The sequence below is a fragment of the Crocodylus porosus genome, unplaced genomic scaffold (assembly GCF_001723895.1).
Source record: "Crocodylus porosus isolate Cpor-Errol unplaced genomic scaffold, CroPor_comp1, whole genome shotgun sequence".
In the NCBI taxonomy this organism is placed as follows: domain Eukaryota; kingdom Metazoa; phylum Chordata; order Crocodylia; family Crocodylidae; genus Crocodylus; species Crocodylus porosus.
The window spans coordinates 94,477-101,633 of NW_017728926.1; the positions used below are offsets into that span (position 1 = coordinate 94,477).

Sequence of the window (7,157 nt, forward strand, 5' to 3'; positions counted from 1 at the left end):
GCTCCGGAGCCTAACTGAAGGGAATGATGAAGGGAATGATGTGGATATAATATATCTGGACTTCAGCAAGCCTTGTAAGAAGTTTCATTGACCTTTTTATAAACAAGCTGGAGAAATGTGGGCTAGCCAAAACTACTATTAGGTGGATAAGCAACTGGCTCAATAGCTGCAAGCAAAGGGTAATTACTATCAGAATGGCAGGAAGTCTGGAGTGGAGTCCCACAGGGGGTCTGTCCTGGGACTAATGCTGTTCAACATGTTTTTTAATTATTCAGATGCTGGCATAACAGCTTATTGAGCTAGGTCGCAGATGGTATGATCATAGAAAGGATTGAAAACATGGAAGATGGGACAGAAATTCAGAAGTATCTTGACAGAATGGAAAGCTGGACTGAAATGTAACAGGATGAATTTCAATTCTGACCAATGCAAGGTGCTCCACCTTGAGAAGAATAAATCAGAAGTGCAAATATAGAATGGGTGACATTTGACTAGCTAACAGCACTATTGAGAAGGATCACAGAATCGACACGAGTCTGCAGTGTGATGCAGCCACACAAAAGGCAAACACAGTTTTCGGATGCATCAATAGAAACATTCAGTGCAAGACAGGGAAAGTATTAGTCGCTGGTTAGGCCTCATCTACGATATTGTGTGCAGTTTTGGCCTTCACATTTTAAAGAAGACATGGAGAAGTCATAAAGGGTCCAAAGGGAGGTAACAAAAATTATAAAGGGCTTGAAAGGAAATCATACAAGGAGAGGTTGAAGGAGCTAGGCATGTTCAGCTCGCAGAAAAGGCACTTAAGAGGGGACACAGTAGCAGTGTTTTAATACTTGAAGGGCTGTCATAACAAAGAGAGAGAGCAGGACACAGGGAGCACGTTGCTGCAGAAAGCAGGACACAGATCTATGGCTTGAAGTTGCAGCAAAGTAGGTTTAGAGTGGATATCAGGAAAAACTTCTTCACTGATAAAACGGTAGGGCAGTAGACTAGAATGCCCTAGGGAAGCTGTGGACTCTCCATTACTGGAGGTTTTCAAGAGGAGGTTGGACAGGCATTGTCCAGGGATGATCTTGTCATAGTGTGATGGTACCCTAAGCCAGTCAAAGCAGTGAGGTTGCAAACTCCTCTTGAGGTGAGGTACTCAATTAAAAGGACAACCAAATTTAGGAAAAAAGAAACCAATTTTAATCACTAGAGAAAAACACAGAAATTTTATGCATCTGTGGGTGCTTGTCTTGGAGAGATCACACAGCAAAGAACAGGGGAACCATCTTTATTACCAGCAGGGATCCAGTTTTCTGTTTGCCATGGAAAAACACGGATTTTATCTTTTAAAGAAGAAAAAAGATGACAAACCACAGGTTTCCCTTTGCAGGCTGGCAGAATTCCAAGAAGCCTGCAGAAAGTTATAAGGGAATCGTACCTTCTGCAGCATGCACCTTGTGTAAGAGGCCTGCTAGCAAGGGCTTCTGTACTGTATATCTGGGGTTAAAGCTGCAACTACCAGCGAAGTAGGTCACATCAATCTCTCTGGCATACTTCATCAATCTGTGACCCAGCTGCTTAAACAAAGCCAACAGCTCTAATAAATCTTGTTCACTTTTCATGAATCTTAAGACAGATGGAACCAGCCATGACACAGAAAAATGTCCCTGAAAGCATGGAGCAGGTGAAAGCACACAGTATCTATCAGAAATCTCTGGGTGTCAACAGGCATCTTTCTCTTGCACAGGTCACCAGATCAGCACCAGCCACAAAGCCTCTCATTTCCTGCTGCTTCAGCAACGAACAAGAACTTCTAGGAAATGACTCAAAAACCCACATGGAAGAAAGATGGACCTCAAAGATTTTAGGAGTCAATAAGGAACTGATAAAGAATGGTAAGAAGAGGCTGATGTACAAAGAAAGCCACGGGCATCAGAACGCACAGGAATAGAATGAAAATTATCATAAGTCAAAGGAGTTAAACCTTGCAAATGAAATTAAATAATTAAAAGATGCTTTCACTATTCACCAGCCTCTCTGATCCAACAAACTTCATGTTCTAAACTCTGAATGCTGAACCCCACAAGTTTCTGTTTTCAGCAAATGTCCTTTGCAGTTAGCAAATGTGTATCAGCATTCAACAACCAACACCATTCCTGGAAGTGAATGAAAAACAGTGAAAGAAGGAAACAAAACAACTGAAATCATACAACCATCTTTATTAAGTAATTTCATCCAACATAGTGTGCAGTAAAAAAGTTTACAAACTACCACTAATATAAGCGCACTCTTCAAGTAATTCCTCACACGATGTTATCCAGTTGATCTGTGAAAAAAGACAACCTTTAAAATACAGATTTTAAAAAATTATGATTGTTCTAACAACTCTGCAGTTCTGTATGTAGTAAAGGTTTATCACCTCCAACCACTGAATGTCTGATTTGCCAATGCCTCTGCAGGGGACAGGAAAATCTTTATTACTACTGTCCTTACATTTTAATCTTTAACCAGTAGCAATATCACTTTAATTTTTTATTTTTAAAGCAACTCCTTGAGGGAAAGCTCTAACCCACTGAGTAGTGTTCTAACTACACCAAGCAAAATCAGGCCACATCAATGAACTAAGAAAACTTGGCTACTATACGTGATCTGCCTGCCTTTCAGTTCAAAACTAGGTCTCACTCAGGCCTTGTGCACAAACTACAAAGACAAAGCTAAGGTAAACTGACACTAATGCGTCCATGCCTGGAAATGATGGAGAGAAAGACCTGATATGTGTTTTCAGCATGGGTCAATTCTATAGTAAAGCGATGTGTGGTAGTGAGCTGAGCAGATGCCGTGAGAGCCAGGCATATTTTCCTTCTAACTCTGGTTCAGGGAATGCAACTGTCTGTAGCCTACGGTAAACTTATTTCATTTCCATCAGTAAACAAATATAATTCCCCACATACCACGATCACATGTCTTCAGGTATTGTTTTTTTAATGCCTTATTGCCCACTCCATCTGTCATTCCTTGCTACACAATGGGCATGTCTACACATGCATTTTAATGAGCTTTAGCCTATTTTAATGTGCATTAAAAGGTCACAAAAAAGCCATGCACTTTCGCTAATGTACATTAAAATAGGCAAATGCACCTTTTTTAGTACCTCACAGTGGAAGTACTAAATTTAATGCACGTTACCAAAAGTGCATTAATGAACATGTAGATACACCCAATGAATACTAAGGTGCATGATTACTGATCAGGAGTCTAAGTCTCTGTAGAATTGGGGTCTTTGACTGCAAGCTTCTCAAAATAAGAAACTCTATGGCTATGGCATGCCATGCACATTTACAGCACTCACGTATGGTTCATTTAAGATTTGACTTGCAAAGGAATCTTGTTGGACAAAGTTTCAGAGAGGCAGACACCATGAGAAGAAAAAGGACTGGACTCCCCAAAACTAAAGAGATGTTTTAATCAATATGAAATTTCAACCCACAATAAATATCTGAGTCCCAAAAACACCAAGCATTTTCTCCTTTATAACAAGCAGGGCACAAGGAATAGCATGCTGCACTGTGACTCCAGACACTGGATCATTCTTGGCTCTTCCAGGGATGTATCCTTGGCAAGTTGCCCCTATACCTCAGTTCTCTTACCCTGCCCGTCATTATCCGGAAGCATCTTGTGCCCTGCCATAAGAACTATGGTGAAAAAGCCATGCAAGTATTAACTGCCTCATGTCCAACTAGTGAAGAGGCACGCCATCATGACTCAGAAGCGCCAAATTATTGTTTTGGCTTTGCTAACTAGCAGCAACTATACAAGCTATTATTTTATGTGCACACTGGTGACTATAACGTAACCCAAATAATTTTATCAAAATTAACAGGAAAATTGGCTCAAAAGCCCAGCAAGGAAATGAAATGGGTGATTGCCTGAAGTCCCCTTTGTACAGATGCATTACTTTTTTCACAGCAAGTTATTTATGGAGTACCTCCCACCCCTTTGTATTTGGTGCTTTCAGTGACATGGGAACTGCTCTCAAGGAAGTGGAAACAGCTGGAGAAGAGGAGAAAACATTAAATACCAATATGAGGAGCAAAAATGAAAAGCAAGAAGCAAGCTGCTGATCTTAAATTCAGTCAGGCTTAAAGCGGCTTAAGCAGTTCCTTTAATACTGGGATTTGGCAAATGACTAATGCAATTTCCACAATTCACATGGCTGCTGCCTGCTGTGCAAGCATCTTAAACAGCTTATGCTGCATCAGAAGATACATATAAAGTACAGCCAAAATTTCTGAATTTGGATGCCTAAACTGAAGCATTTAAATCCATAGGTGTTTGAAGTTCAGGTACACTAGGTAGTAAGTGTCTGAGTTCCTCCTGCATCTCATACTTTCAAAGAGAACAAATTCAAAATGAAAGAACTAACATCCAAATGAAGGTTTTTACTTTTAGCAGGAAAAAGGAAGCCAAGGGGCATCAGCAGAGCAGGTAAAGTCTGCAGAAGGTTAAAGAATACTGTCTGCTCGGGTTGGCCATGGACATGGGTGACGGTGCCTCCCGAGTCTGGGCAGGGCACCAGATCGCCAGTGGGGCAGGGGGGCATCCCCCAGTGGCCGATTGCTGAGCCCAGGACCACCAGCAGTGAAACCAGAAGTGCACTTCCACCGGCACTTCCAGTCTTGCGGCTGGCGCTTCCAGGGGGTGCACAGCCAACCTGAGGGGGGGCATGACCTATAAGTCACCAATGGCCATGGAGTTTAATTTCTGTAAAAATTAGATTTTATAAATCCTTATTTCAGGAGAAGGGCTTAAACACAATACTTGTGTTTAAAGGGTAACAGAAATCTTTTAAACTGTAACAGGGACTCTGACGGGAGCCCTGTTACTTAGGTAAGACGGGGCTAAACTGACCCGACGACGAACCCTGCCAGGTGCGGGAAATTACACACCTAAGGCAAGCTTAGGCGATTAGCCCGCCAAAACCAACATAAAAAGAGTGGTGAGGGACGGACTGATGGCCTTCAGGCACGACAGCCAGCCCGCCCGCCAGCTCTGGGAAGAGGGATCCCGGAACACAGCCCTCGCCTTGGCTTACCTCGAGTCCGCGGGGGCGGCGGTGGAACCGGGGAGAAGCGGAGCCGCGCCGCCGGCGGAGGGAGCCCAGCCGGCGTTAAGGATCGGGAGTCTACGTCGAGCGGAAGGGATGACCCCGGCCCAGACCCTTGAAGGGCCCGGCTGAATCCAGGACCCCGAGGGGCGAGAGACACTGAGGACCCAGAGGGCAAGCCCCGACCGTGGGAGAGCCACGGAGCCTGCACGCCGGCTCTGCCGGGGAAAGACGCAGGCGGCGGCTGCAACAAGCCACTAATAGGACAATTAACGGCGGGAAGCTGCCAGCACAACAAAGGAAAACTTTTTTTTCCTTTCGGTTTCTTCCTTTGATTTAAGATAAGCGGCTAGACCGAGAAGCCCGGGGATCCCCTTTTGCAAGACAGAGGACACGGAGGGGACCCTGCAGACGCTGAATAGTCTACAGCATTTCGAGCTGGTGAAGCACACTGTCACCCTTACCGTCCCTGCTGAGGGCTCGGGGGTCCTCAGCGCAGTGGGAGGACGACTTCAGGGACAATCCTGATAAGCTGCTGCCTCCCAACTGGTTTCCTGTAAAATAAGAAAGAATAAATAGCACTGAGGCTATAAAATAGACCGAGCGTGGTCCTTCCGCGGGTCCTAATTATCGCATCATCACTTTCCTTCCCACTTTCTTAACAAGATCGAAGTCGTGGCAGACGAGAAGCAGGGGAGCCCACGGTACCCAAAACGGCCACGCTAAGATGCACAGCTTTCCTTGAAGCGACAGCGAACTAAATACCTCCTCGCTTAACAACTTGAACATGACTAGAAAACAACACTGAACTAACTAGCTTAGTGACAGTTGTAAATGAGAGAACAGCAAAGATAAACAGATCAAAGTCTAAAGTACTTTGGTTTAGGAACTGTGTGTGGTGTTAATAATGTAGGGGGAAAATGCCATAACAAATCTAACAGGACCCCTTTTAATTCTCACAGAAAGCTAGGTGGAAACATCACAGGAATATGGTAAATCTGGGTGATCTAGGATTCGTTCTTTACCATAAAGAAGTAAGGACTGCTTTGTTTGAAAAGCAAGGTTGATATGATAGTTGTTGAGTTTTAGCTGTTAACACATGGACAGGATATTGTAAAATTTAACATGTATAATCTTTCCCTATGGATACAAATTGCTAGAGACTCCAAATCCAAGACAGAAGAGATCGGGAAACCTTCTGATGGCGTGTCCAGACAAGCGTGCATGTGCCTCTTGCAACATCTCACAGCCCTTTGAGATGGCTGCTAGAGGCATGTCTGGGAACAAAAAAATGTTCCCCACACTGAGGGGGCGGATGTTCTCCACAGAGATGAGAGATGTTCTCCACGGAGACATTCGGATGGCTAAACAGAGGGTCTCTGTTTAGCCCTCACCCCAGTGCTGAAGCATGCTGCCTACCTGTGGGTACCCAAAACGGCCACGCTAAGATGCACAGCTTTCCTTGAAGCAACAGCGAACTAAATACCTCCTCACTTAACAACTTGAACATGACTAGAAAACAACACTGAACTAACTAGCTTAGTGACAGTTGTTATCCCCCACCTGCCTCCCAGACCCCTCCCCCCCGAATTGCTGCCCCACCTGGCCCTAGCATTTGGGCAATTAAAAAACCATAAAAATCCTGTACTCCCTGGCAGTAGCAGCTGCTATTGGGGTAACTAGAGCAAGGTGGCAGAGCCCCCCCCTCAGCAGCATGGCGCCTAGGTGACAGCCCCAGCTGCCTGATTAGTGTGCAGAGCTGTACAATGCCCAACCCTGGCTGCACCTGCCTGATGGGACAGTGACGGTGCAGGTACCAGGCAGCTGGGGCTGGGCCCTGCTGCCCCCTGCTGTGCAGGGGGGCTATGCCACAAGGCCCCATAGCCCCTGCTACTGCCAGTGAGTACAAGGCTTTTTTAAGTGCCAGGGGGTAGGGGCTAGGTGAGGCAGCCATTGGGGGCTGAGAGTGCAAGTGGGTCATGGAGTAGCCATCAGGGGGTTGCAGGAGTTGGCAGGTGATGGGGCCAGGCAGGGAGCAAGTGGTGGTGGGGCATGTGGCTCC

General features: G+C 45.2%; 2 long non-coding RNA genes across 4 annotated transcripts in view; one reads left to right on the forward strand and one right to left on the reverse strand.

Annotated features, from left to right (window-relative positions):
* Positions 1-2,944, forward strand: part of LOC109314535 — a 19,762-nt gene extending 16,818 nt beyond the window's left edge. Inside the window, exon 3 of the long non-coding RNA XR_002102300.1 lies at positions 2,700-2,944. This is a non-coding gene — a long non-coding RNA (uncharacterized LOC109314535). The remainder of the gene's footprint in view (positions 1-2,699) is intronic.
* A 197-nt stretch (positions 2,945-3,141) lies between these two features.
* Positions 3,142-7,157, reverse strand: part of LOC109314173 — a 27,887-nt gene continuing 23,871 nt past the window's right edge. The window contains exon 7 of one of the 3 annotated variants that reach the window (XR_002102239.1): positions 3,142-3,671. This is a non-coding gene — a long non-coding RNA (uncharacterized LOC109314173). Of the gene's footprint in view, positions 4,042-4,716; positions 4,753-7,157 lie in introns of those variants that run through there. The other 2 variants (XR_002102238.1, XR_002102240.1) reach the window with 2 other exon arrangements.